The sequence below is a fragment of the Numida meleagris genome, chromosome 6 (genome assembly GCF_002078875.1).
Source record: "Numida meleagris isolate 19003 breed g44 Domestic line chromosome 6, NumMel1.0, whole genome shotgun sequence".
NCBI classification, from domain to species: Eukaryota; Metazoa; Chordata; class Aves; order Galliformes; family Numididae; genus Numida; species Numida meleagris.
In genome coordinates this window covers 54,130,577-54,142,965 of record NC_034414.1, presented here as the reverse complement: position 1 = coordinate 54,142,965, position 12,389 = coordinate 54,130,577, and the positions used below count along the sequence as shown (strand labels likewise).

The following is a 12,389-nucleotide window of genomic DNA, read 5'->3' as shown; positions in this document are numbered from 1 at the left end:
TGTCATAGTTGTTTTGCCCTTTTGTTTGTCCTTGTAATCTCAGAAAATATTCCCTTGATTTTTTCCCGTGAGAGGGTCACCAGCAGCTTCTTGTCTCCGTGCAGCCTACCAATTCCTGACTCATTTAATGATCCTGAGCCTGGTTAATAGAGTGACTCACCAAAATATTTCACATCTCTTTGTATCGGTTGAAAGCGCCCTTTTGCATCAGCATGCATTTATACATAAATATGTATGTGCCATCCTGCTAAGTTAGGGTTCTATTTACCTGCTCGTGTGTCTGTCTATCACTGTTCTCGATGGAAATTACATCAGTGTCTCTCCTTTACTTTGAAGCGATTTCTAGACAGCTACTTATCAAAGAATATTAACATTGATGGCAGATCTATTTCCCCATTCCTGCAATTAACAATTCTACCCATTGAAACTGTTTTTATAGACCCGTGACTGATGCAACAAAAAGAGAAAATTATATCTGGGAATGTGGTAATGCTTCATGTAGCAGAGGGCAGTAGGACCAGGTACAAGGGACTAAACAAATGTGGTATTCCACCAAGCACGCAGGGAGAGAATTTAACTCCACTCCACTGAATTTAGTTAGCTATTAACATCAGCAAGGCAAAGAGCTCTCTCTCGCCTTCTGCCTTGCAGGATTCTCCCATAAGCAGATATCCTGAGAGCTCATCCTGACAAAAAGTGCTATGTAAGCTGCGGTAGTCTTAAATACAGAGGTTACTTTTTCCCTTCTGTTCCCCTCTTTACTTTGGCACGTCTTTGCTTTATACCTTCTGAAGTTTACTATCTGTCAGGATTTTTGGAGCTGACATTTTTATTGTTGCTGATCAGCAGAATTACTACACGCTGTAAGTTACAATTATTTCACAAGTGCTATTTACACTATCTGGTTTTGGGCATCTAACATAGATGGCTAAATTAAGTGTCGAGGATCCCTATTCCTTCACAGAAATTAATCTGTCCTGTTCCATGAAAAAGCTCACCCAAATATCATTCTTGAGATGCTGTAGGAAAGCTCTGTGCTGAGCCTCCTGGAAAAATTACACTGGGAATGAGTTTGCATGGAGGAAATAATACTGTATTCTTGCCTTTTCTCATGGTTCCTGGAATGGGCAGGCACTAAATCAAGCTCAGCAGCAGGGCTGCTCTGCACACCAGCACTCATTGCTGCAGCTGGTATCAGTACAACTGTCACTGTGCTCTCGCTATGGCAGTCCTTTCATATGATACATGAGATGTTCCTGGCCTGGATTCAAAGGGCAAAGGGGAGAAGGATAACAGTACACACTCTGGCTTTTGAGCGTTTTGTTTACTGGAACATCCTTTTAACCATTCAGCAGTGTGTGCTGCTGGGTTAAGGAAAAGTCATTAGTGTTGTCCTTGGTAAGTGGATCAAGTAATAGTGCCATATGTTCTGATGCAGTGAAATGCAGTCACTGTCTAGAAGCCTTTTCATATGGAAAATCCCAAACTAGGATCGTATTTGCGTGCTTTGCTTTACCCTGGGGATATTCACCATTGCTTCTTTGCCAGTATCACTGAAGTACCTAAGTGCACAGTTTGCACCTGTGCAAATCAGAGACCTGGGAGATCACAGGAAACACTTCCCTACTAAAATAAGTGTCTTCACTGCCTGAGTTTGTTTTAAAGCAAAGCCTCTTTATTCCCTTCTTCATGGAGTCAGAGCTGTGTGCCACCTCTCCTTGTTCTGGGGATTTCCTTATTGTGACTTCACCTCCACAGCCTCAGATATTCCCTGAAGAGCACCGCTGTGTCCCCATACCCAGCTGCTGAGGCACCGAGCTCACTACAGAGGTGTGAAGCCCTGCCAGCTCTGTGAAGCCATCATCAAGACAGAAAAAAATTAAACAAATGGCAAATTAGTAGCATTGGACCCTGGTGTGTTCTTCACAAGAGGCTCAATTCTGTGTTGGCTCACATCTTAATCCACCCCAGCTGACACGCATCAAGCATAAATCAGCAGAGGGCCTGGCCCCTGTGCTGTGCAAACATTAACTAATTAATCCGCCTTATAGCCATTGGAGGCTGCAAAGGAGTTATTATTGTACTTCACAGAGTGTGCAACTGAAGCAGAGAGGATAAATGATTAAAGGACACAGATATGATTATCTGAACTTGAGTCCAGAAGGACTCCTGGATATTTCTAGACCGCTCTTCACCTGCTTTTTTTTTTTTTTTTTAATATATATTTTTTTAAGCAGTCTCAATTGAGGAAGAAGCAGGAGGAGCTTTGAGACAAGATCCAGGGCCTATCCTCATCTCTGTCACACTTATAAATCTGGAGAAATTCCACTTGTTCCTTGAGGACACACAAGGATTTTACAGCAGTGTTGAAAATTGGAATCTGGCACATCGTATTAACATAAAATGCAAGGGAAAAATACCCGGCAACAAGCAAAGGGCAATACAGAAAATAGGTTTGTTACAAGCAAATTGGATATGTTTGTTTTCTTCTTTTTTTTCCTCTACATTAATGCCATCCAGGCCTCTCCCATATATTCTCGAGGAAATGGCTTCGTTATATTGGAGAAATATATTGAAAATGAAATCAGTGGTAGCACCAAATGTGCCCAGACATGACAAGACTTTTAAGTAACAACAGAAGAATTCTATCTCCTTTCCTGTTTGTTCCATGTTAACTTATGGAGATTGGTGCTGACTTTCCGGAATGGCTGCAGCAAGCTGTAAATGATGTATGAAAATGAAATGAAAATTCTCTGCCCAAGCCACTGTGCACAGCAATCACTGCTGAGCCACATTAATAACTATTTGCTCCTGTATGCTCTGAGATGGGATAGAGCCACAGAAGCCAGCAGCAAAGACACTGGAACAACCATCCACAGGTATCCTGGACCGAACTCCCGCTGATTCTTCACTCCATCTTCAGCAGTGGAGTCCCTTCAGAGAGGTGAAAAGGAGGAGACACAAATGTTTTCAGCCCAGAAAAGCCCAAGGGATTCCCTCACAGCATCACAGAATATCCTGAGATGGAAGAGACCTACAAGGATCATCAAGTCCAACTCCTGGCTCCACATAAGACCACCCCAAAATCAGACCCTACGTCTGAGAGCTTTGTCCAGACATTTCTTGAACTCTGGCAAGATTGGTGCCATGACTTCTGCCCTGGGGAGCCTGTTCCAGTGCCTGACCATCTAAAGTAAGAAGTTAGGTAGCAGTGACACCTACTCAGGACCTCCTTTTCCAACCTCCATTTCCTGTCTTTGTTTACTTACCTCTTCCCCATTTTTATCCAACTGTATCTCTGTTGCAACATCACCACCCCTGGGCATTAGGGCTGTGCAGGTGAAAGAGGGTAATGGGTGTAATTAAGTGAGCACATATGTGTGGGTACAATTAGCACCTGGTGATTATGTTGGTAATGCGAAGGGCATGGTGTCGAAGGACATTTCTGGTGACCTAGTTACTAAACGCTCTCTGGTAGTCATGCTACAGTGCAAAACTGCAAACAGTGATTATTAATACCATTAAAAATTCATGCAAGCTCAGGTTCTCAAATGCTCTGCCATGTGAATGCTCTCTGTGGAGATAAAGAAGCCACTACAGCAAGCATGGAAAACCCATGTCCAGGTTAACAGTGCACATGCTGCAAGATGCCCCTCAGAATTTTGGGCTTGACCCACTCCTGTGCTGAATCCAACAGCAGCCCCCGTTTCAGTATTCCTCCCCTCTTGGATGTTCACCCTCTGATCCCTCCTTTGTTCCTTTTTGCATGGGTAACTTGTGCAAGTGCAAACTAAAAACGAGAGAAATTAACAAATAATACAAATTAAGCAAAAGCCCTTTTGTGTGATACTCCTTTGCAGCCAAGAAGCAAAGGGAGATGGGATTTAATTCAGGCCAGTCCTCTGCTGCATTTCAGATAAAGCATTTTAATCTTGTCATAGGTTGATAAAAATACCCCTCTCTGATCCTGCAGGCAACTTTTTCTGCCAATTTTCTTTCCAGGGAGGAAGAGAAGAGGAAATATAATTGAAAGAACACTGCCGCATAGAAAATGACACTGACGGAGGAATGCACTTTGGAACGGTGTGCTCTGCCAGCTCCTTGTTTTCTACTATTTTTTCCTCTTTTTACTTCAGAAATTTCAAGCTATTGGTAATCATCAGTATGATTAGCTCCTTTTTTTTTTTTCTTTTTTTTATTCCCCCTGAGCTTCAGCCAGGTAGAAGTCTTTTAAATACAAAATGATGTCTCTCTTCTGGAGTCTTATTCCAACTTTCACAGTACAGCTTGTTCTCTTTCACCCCAAGCTGAGATTTTTCAGGGTTAATTTATTCATCTAATTGTCGGATGCACACGTGGTATTGCAGTCCACAGTGATTTTATGGACTTAAGGCTATGGTAATGACTTAATAAACATGCATGTGTACATGATTTGAAGGCAATATATTCTCTTGAATGTAATATTTCAGAAAAGACAGCATGAAAAATAAAAGGGTGGCCGGAGGCGTATCTCAGTAGAGGTGTGAAATGCTGAGCTTTTAGTATTTTTTCCAAATTAAGGACTCTGTTTAGAAAAGGTATTACCTGCCCAGTTTCCTGACAGTCTGTGAGCATTTTAATAATCAAACAACAACAGCAACAAAACTTTTTAGGCTCCCTTTGCCTCCACGCTGTTCTTTTGAGCCCTTCTCTAGCTTCTTAGCGCTGGTGTGTGCATATCCACAGGAAAGCATGGCTGAATTGAATGAGGAAATGGAACGGGATAAATTTGATGGACAGCATTCAGAAGATGCATGTTAAAAATCTGTGATGCTGTCTGAGGGTGAAGGGGCTGGGGTGGAAAGGACAAGTTTCAGGGGCTGGTGAACTAAGTTACACCAGCTTACACAAAACCCAACACAAAAGCGCCTCTGTTAACATGTATTAAGCTGCACTCATTTAACACTAAGAGGAGGGCAGAGTGGACTTTGTAGCTGATGGGCAATCTGTTACTCTTGAAAGGTGAAGTGATTTTTCATTGTCCCTTTGACAATTATTAAGTCTGATGGTCTGGATGCAACTTTCCCTTTGGGAAGTGCTTGAATGGCACTGCCCCTATAAGGAGGGGTATTTTTCCTGCAGCTGGATGGGAGACAAAGTTTTTGAACTTAGAATTAGGTCTTCAGCTCAATTTTGAGTAAAACTTGGCTCAGGTTTTAAGCAGAACCTCAGTCTGGATACGGGAGGCTCAGCTGTGCACTGGGGATTCACGTGAGCTTTGTGTCTCTGCTTCCTTTAAGCTGTAACCAGAAAATGGCACACTGCACAGTCTGGCCATCACTTGAGATGGAAAGATCCTCTTTGATCAGCTGTGGTGAAGCAAGCTTCTGCCCAGAGGCTGTTTTTGGCCTTCACTGGACACGTCCCCCCAAGGGATGCCTGTGAATCCCTCGACAGGCTTTGGATCTGATGTTTATTGCACCTCAGCCCACTCAGGGGCTGGTCTGGGAGACAGGCCAGAGCAGGCTGTGAAGGTAGGTGTGGGGAAGTCTTGGGATCTTCAGGAAAACTCGTGGTTCATGGAAAGGACCATCCAAGGATCCTGCTGCCCTTGACTTTGCTATATGCATTTCTCCACCCAATCCCACCCCTGAAAGCTGACTATGCTGAAGAAGCAGTTTTTGTCTTTGTTTTTCCTTATGCCCAAACTATGCCATTTTCTCTCCAAAAAGATGATACTTTTTTAGAGGAAGGGCTGATGAAAGATGGCTTACGAATTTTTCTCTTATTCTGGTATGACTTTGAGGCACAGACAAGATATTCCTCACTGTCCCCTTCATTCCCATTTACTGTTAGCAAAATAAGCTAACTTTAACAAATCTTTCCATTAAAAGAAGGAGCTGGAGTTGAAAGCTCAGACACGGAGGTGTGACTCAACTCTTTGAAAGGGCAGATAATGGCAGGACAGGGGGAAATATTTTTAAATTGAAGGAGGGAAGATTTAGGCTGGATATCAGGGGCAAGTTCTTTACTATGAGAGTGGTGAGGTGCTGGAACAGGCTGCCCAGAGAGGTTGTGGATGCCCCGTCCCTGGAGGTGTTCAAGGCCAGGTTGGATGGGCCCTGGGCAGCCTGGTCTAGTATAAGATGTGGAGATTGGCAGCCCTGCCTGTGGCAGGGGGGTTGGAGCTTGATGATCCTTGAGGTCCTTTCCAACCCAAGCCATTCTATGATTCTATGACCCCTATGAAACCTGTGCTGGTTATGGTTGTTGGCTGCTTTGCCAAGGGCTGTCCCTTTCTCCCACTTGCATGATCCAGAGGCAATAGTGATGTTATCATGGATTTCAGTTGGTTTTATTTGGTCTGGCAGAAGGTGTGATGTAGTAGTCTCCCACTTTTGCATTTGCTGCCCTGCATACTTAACGAGCAGGAGCAGTGTGCTGTCCCTGCAGACCCGCTATAAGTCTTACTTAGCAGGTGCTCAGCAGCGCTGGCAGCTTAAGGGGAATAAACGACAGGCATTGCCCTTGGCGTGCAGCACCGTGCCTTCATTCAGACTGTAGTGCCTGTGCTTCTCACTGCTTCCTAGCCTCATTATTTTTCATTTTGCTACTGCTAGTTTTGCTAGTAAGATCCCATTTGTCAAAACTGCTTTATCGAAACAGGGAACAGATTGGGTTAGGGGATTGTGGTGCACAGTTTCTCAAAGGATGAGGTTACTTCCACAGCACAAGATCACATCAGCAAAGAACTGAAGGTGACTGCAAGCACATTCAGGTGAATGCCATTCATTATTTGTACGTACAAACAAGATGAAGCCATTCCTCTTTGCCCTACTGGGAGGTGCTATTTAAATGAGAAAAAGGCAGATCTTTCTTCAAAGAATGTACAAGCTAACCAAACAAGGCAAGGACAGGAGAAAATAAATATTACCCTGACTCCTGAGAACAAATCAAGGCTGGAAGATGCTTAACGATTTGCCCGAGGTGATAGAAGTAGTCCATAGAAGAGTGGAGGTAGGAACTGAACCCAGAACCTCTGACCCCTGAGACTGTGGTCAAGAAAATGGCAACGTCAACAAACTCGACCTTTTTCCTATGAACTCTGACACCTTGAGAAAAAGTGACAGCATAAAAAAAATCTATTTTTTTCCTGACAATGTTTTCTTCATGTCAGATCTATTTTTTTCCCCCCACAATTTCCTGTATTTGTTATTGTTACTGTATTTAATAGCTAATTTAATGGTTATCTTTGATAGCAAAATATTTCAAAATACAACTTCCTCTCTCTAAAACTTCCTGAAGAGGGCAAATGGAGAGGAGGTGCAGATCTCTACTCCTTAGTAACTGATGACAGGTCACATGGGAACAGCACAGAGCTGTGCCAGGGCAGGTTCAGACTAGACATAAGGAAAAAATTCTTTACTGCAAGGGTGCTGAAACACTGGAACAGGCTTCTGAACAAGGCTGTTGGTGCCCAGAGCCTCTCAGTGTTCAAGAGACATTTGGTCAGTGCTCTCAGTAATATGCTTTAACTTTTGGCTAGCAATGAAGTGGTCAGGCGCTTGGACAAGACAATCTTTGAAGGTCCCTTCGAACAAAACTATTCTGTCCTATCCTATTCTAAATTTCCTGAATGTTCCAGAATTCTTAATCTCAGATACATTTTCAAGTTAAGAAATGGGAATATGCTGGCATTTTTTGCAGGACATTCTTCTGGTGAAGAATGAGGAGCATTGTACTTCGTACAATAGTTTTAAGATTGTCCCTTCATTATCATATTTTATATGGTTAAAAATAGGAATTATATTCATTGCGTTGGAATATAAGCTTGCAATACACTGCGTAGTTATCAGAAAGACTGTTCTTAACAACCTGCAAAAAAAAATCTATTGTCTGATGTATTCCATGAATATTATCCCTTAATTAGCTGCCTTAATTTCAACTAAATTAAAGAAAGAAAAAACATTCACCATGAACACTTTCAAAAAATTATTATTATCAGCACCAACTCTATCCTCTGCAATGAAAAGAAGAAATAAAAGTACTTTATTCTTTCACTGAGCTGAGGTGTAAGGTTTTGTTTTCTGATGAGTAAAGAGAACTTTGTTCTTAACTCTCTGCATTTCTAAGAGCCACTCGAAGTGGAGCACGGGGTGGGTTTTTTGCCGTGGTTGTGAAGGCAGCTCCATTTCGAAGAAGGAAGTTCAGTAATTGCCGCCTGACAGACCTCCCTGTCAACTCTCCGGGATATCAGTGCTGGATTGTTTGCTGGGAAAACATCTAAAGTCAACAGAGGGAGGTACTGGAAATAGCATTCAGATGGTCAGGGGATATCTAGTGGGTCAGATGGAAGCACATGAAAGAGTCGTGCTGAAGCCGGGTAAGGAACCATTTAACAACTGTGTAACTGTGCCTCTTTTTTGGCTACTGGAGTTTCCCTGGAGCTTTGACCTGCTAGCCAGTAGTGAGCATGCCTGCTGCTGGTAGATGCAAAGGTTTTTCTGTTGACTTACCCTTGTCTTAGGTGTGAAAACCCTGCCTTGAGGTTGAGGGTAATTACTACTGCATAGCAGAGACATGTGGGGCTGATTAGTTTCGGGCTAGATAGGGAGAGAGGGTAGGTGGTTCTTAGTTGGAAATGAAAACAGGAGGGATGCTTTGTTCTGGGAGAGTGGGTGCTTAGGCTGAGGCTTTTTCCAGACAAGGATTTCGATACCCAGAGCACAGCAGAGGTAAAATTAGGTCCTGTAGGTGAAAACTGTAATGTCAACCAGCTGCTACCTAACTCTGCGGGTGTTGGGGTTCAGTATCTGTCTTTGACCTCTCAGGTCTCTAAATATCTGGTTCAGTGCTTCTGTGTGCCCTGTGCTGCCCTGCCTCAGTGGTAAGGAGGATGAGGTTTAGGTTCCCTAGCAATGCTGAGTGCTGGACAGCAGCTCACGTGTATGAATGAAACACTAGCAAAGCTGAAACTGAATCTCACTCCAGAAGAAGTGACCAAGTACATTTTTTTTTTGGTCATTGTCCTCTTTTTTCTTTTTCATTTTGGTTTAGAGAGCTTTGCTTTTATATTTCTCCATAACGCTTTTTTATTTTTATTTTTACTTTTTTTTTTTTTTTTTGCAATACTGTGGATGAATTAATCCTATGAGAATGGTCATGGCTATATTTACTGATGTGGGAGGAGGGCAGAAGGAATGACTTCAGTGCTGCTTTAATTACTGATCTCACTAATCGCCCTCCAAACCAGCAGTGTTTTGCTCGGAGCTGTTTCTATAAGCCAGAATGCCCTTCTGTAACTGATTTACACCTGAAAGGGTAATTGCTTCCTGACTCTGCGCTAAAGTATTTCTGAAACCCAACAGCATCTCATCCAGTTTCACCACCCACCTCCTCCCCCTACAACACTGGGCTTTCCCCACTTAGGAAAGTTCCTTCATTAGCTCTGTCTTAAAACACCTTCCTGATAGCAACGCAAGCACATTCTGTAGCTGGAATTGCTTGCCAGCCTGACACAGACAGGACCAGAATGTCCATCCTTCGGTAGATTTCTTGAAATAACTGGCAAAATCCATGAAAGGAGGCTTAAAACGGCAGGACAGTGCGTGAGCAAGCACTCATATGTGAGATGCTCCTGCTGAACTTGCCTAGTCCTGTTATGAACCACACTGATAAGGTGCAAAAAGAGCAGTCATAAAAGAAAAAAAACAACGCACCAGAAAGCCGCTTTCCTCTGGCGGTCTCCAAGCAAATGTGGCTCTGGCAAGGATGGAAGATAAAAACAAACCCTGTTTGTGGGTGCACTGTTGCGGAGGCGCTGGTGCTCCATAGGCACTTCATCAGTGATGTGACAGCTTCCCTGACTGAAGTAATTCCAAGTACTGTAACATGAGGTGTCAAGGCAGACAGGAGAAAACATTTCAATCCTTTTCATTAGAACAAAGTGCTATTCTCTCGACGGCTTTCAAATGCATATTGTTTAGCTATTATGTGCTAACCTTGACTACTATATTCCAAGCACAATAGCAGGGGGAGCTTTCTGCTTTTTTGTTTGGTTAGAGATCATGGTAAGAGGATTTCTCTTTTGCAGGGTCAGTAAAATATTCTGTTACAAAGGAAAAAAAAGAAGAAAGAAAATTAAAACTATGTATTTATGTTACAGTAGCAGTGTCTGAGGTCTCCCCTTGTGTCTCACTTGTCAGATGGCTCCGACGGTTCCCTCGTATGGATTTTTACCCTAGTGGAGCTTGTAGTTCTCGTAACAGAAATCAAAGACTGTAAGTGTATCCTGCCTGGACTGCTCATATTGCTGGTGACAAGTGATGCTAAAGTGACTGCACTGTCAGCTACTGGAAGCCTCGGGCGACGTGCAGCAGGTAAATGGTTAATTAAAACAATCCTTCAAGGATACCTTTAAGGGAACCTCCGTGGGGACTTATTGATGGAAATGGCTGCTTCATGTTTTCTCTCAGGGCTACATACAGGGCTGGTTGCCTTAACTTCTTTTGACATTTCTTCTCTCTGACCATGAGGTTGCTGAGATGGGAAGATTAAGTTGCTCGTGGAAGAATGAGATCTGACACAGGTGAAAGCCACAGGTAAAGATATAGAAGTGTGTGAGCAGTACTTGAAATCTGATGAAGCCTGTGCTCTTTTCTAGAATCAGCCACACACTCTGGAGGACAGACGTTCTCACCTTTGTGAGCCTATGCTTGTGCAAAGGCCCAATTGATTTTCTTCCCCCATTCTCCTGAGCTGTCAATTTCCACATCTTATCTTTTCCTCATCTTTTTTTTAATTCCCATCATTTCATTCTCCATTTTTGATCAGCAACCTCATTGTGTTTTTCTTCTTAAGCAGCAATTCCCATCCCCTTCCAAACCCTTCCTCATGATCTCCTATCTCTTCCCATCTGTTCCTACCTTCTCCCTTGCCCAGCTCCCATTCCCATTTCCTCCTGCCACAAACTCCAGCTCTGAGATTACCCTCACCCTCTGCCATCCCTTCCTCTCCAGTGCCTTCAGCTTTTCTCTCTCCGCAGTTTGATTTTCCTTCTTCCTCAGTGCCAGCACCTGACAGAGAAGGAGTTGCTGATTATATGTCTTCATTGTAATTAAACTGGGCCAGAGCCCATTCTCTGGCACTAAGAGCAAGTGGCACAGCCTGGCTCACGTCCATACAGCTAAACTCTCTTCCTCCCATAACAGGATGGCTTTATCCTTTCTGCCTACTGGGAATAGCCCTTGGCAAGTGCTGCTCCCTGAACCCTGCTCAGACACAGTCTCTGAGAGTACTTCCTAGGACAAGCCAAAACTGTGCCAGGGAGCATGCTAATAATTAAACACTATAGACTGTGCTACAGGCCTTGGTGCTGCTTAATTTACTCATAAAAATGCAGCTGAAAGAATGAGGGGGAAATGTCCTTGCTTTCAGTCCATGCCACAGCTATGGGGGTCAGGGAAAAGCTGACTCACACCCATTTTGCTCAGGCAAGGAGGGCAGGCTCTGAAATGCGAGCCTGAGCCTCTTCAGCTCGTTACCTTTCAAGCATAAACTTGGCTAAATATGGGCAAAGTTTTTTAATCTGATGGGGGTGTGAGAAGCATGTCTTTGATTAAACTCCTGCCCTCCAGCTACTGCTAGCAAGCTTCTGCCCTCAAACATGAGCTTCCAAGCAAGGGTTTCCTAAGGATTTTCAAATCAGAGTGAAAAACAAACATATTTTTTTTCCTGCCTTTTCCCCCCTAGGTGTGGATTGCAAAATCCAGCTGAAAGAGAACACCCACGTGGGAAACTTCAGCTCCTTCAGTTAGCATTTAGCAAAATCTGCAGCCGTTGAGAGCAGGGTCATCCTGCATGTAGGCAGTGTAAATAGCTTCAGTAGTAAGTGATAGCACCTCTTTCTGCCACTTGTAGGTGTGTGTACGCATGCGGACCTGAGGACTGATACTTGACGTAGCTCTTTTGACAAACAGTATTTATCTGAGGCCAAACCTCCATCCAAAGAAAGGTTCTAAGCTTCGGGGATGTGTTTGAGAATGATGCTTCAAACTGGGTTATGGTGACGATGTGTGAAAGGAGACTTAGTGCCGGTCCACTGGGTGGGTAAATGCAAGGTGAGAATCCTGCGTAACCAGTGACTCTGATATACACACCCCCTCCCATTTTTCTTTAATATCCTGAATGGATTTGGGATGAAAAGTGCATATGCATCCTGGTGTGCAACACATCCAGTACCTGTATATATATATATATATGTGTGTGTGTGTATGTATTTATAGCTTCCCAAATCCTAGCAGCTCTACGTATTGAAATGATTAAAGTAGTAAGGTAGTTTTTTTTTTTTTTCCCACAACTTTGGAAGTGCTATATACTGCCAACAATAAAACTAAAGAATACTGTATTAC

At 43.3% G+C, this 12,389-nt stretch overlaps 1 long non-coding RNA gene across 1 annotated transcript; it reads left to right on the top strand.

The window, feature by feature from the left end:
- Positions 8,629 to 12,135, top strand: LOC110402130. The gene is made up of 4 exons (XR_002440918.1): positions 8,629 to 8,714; positions 10,185 to 10,358; positions 10,455 to 10,580; positions 11,899 to 12,135. It is a non-coding gene; the product is annotated as an uncharacterized LOC110402130 (long non-coding RNA).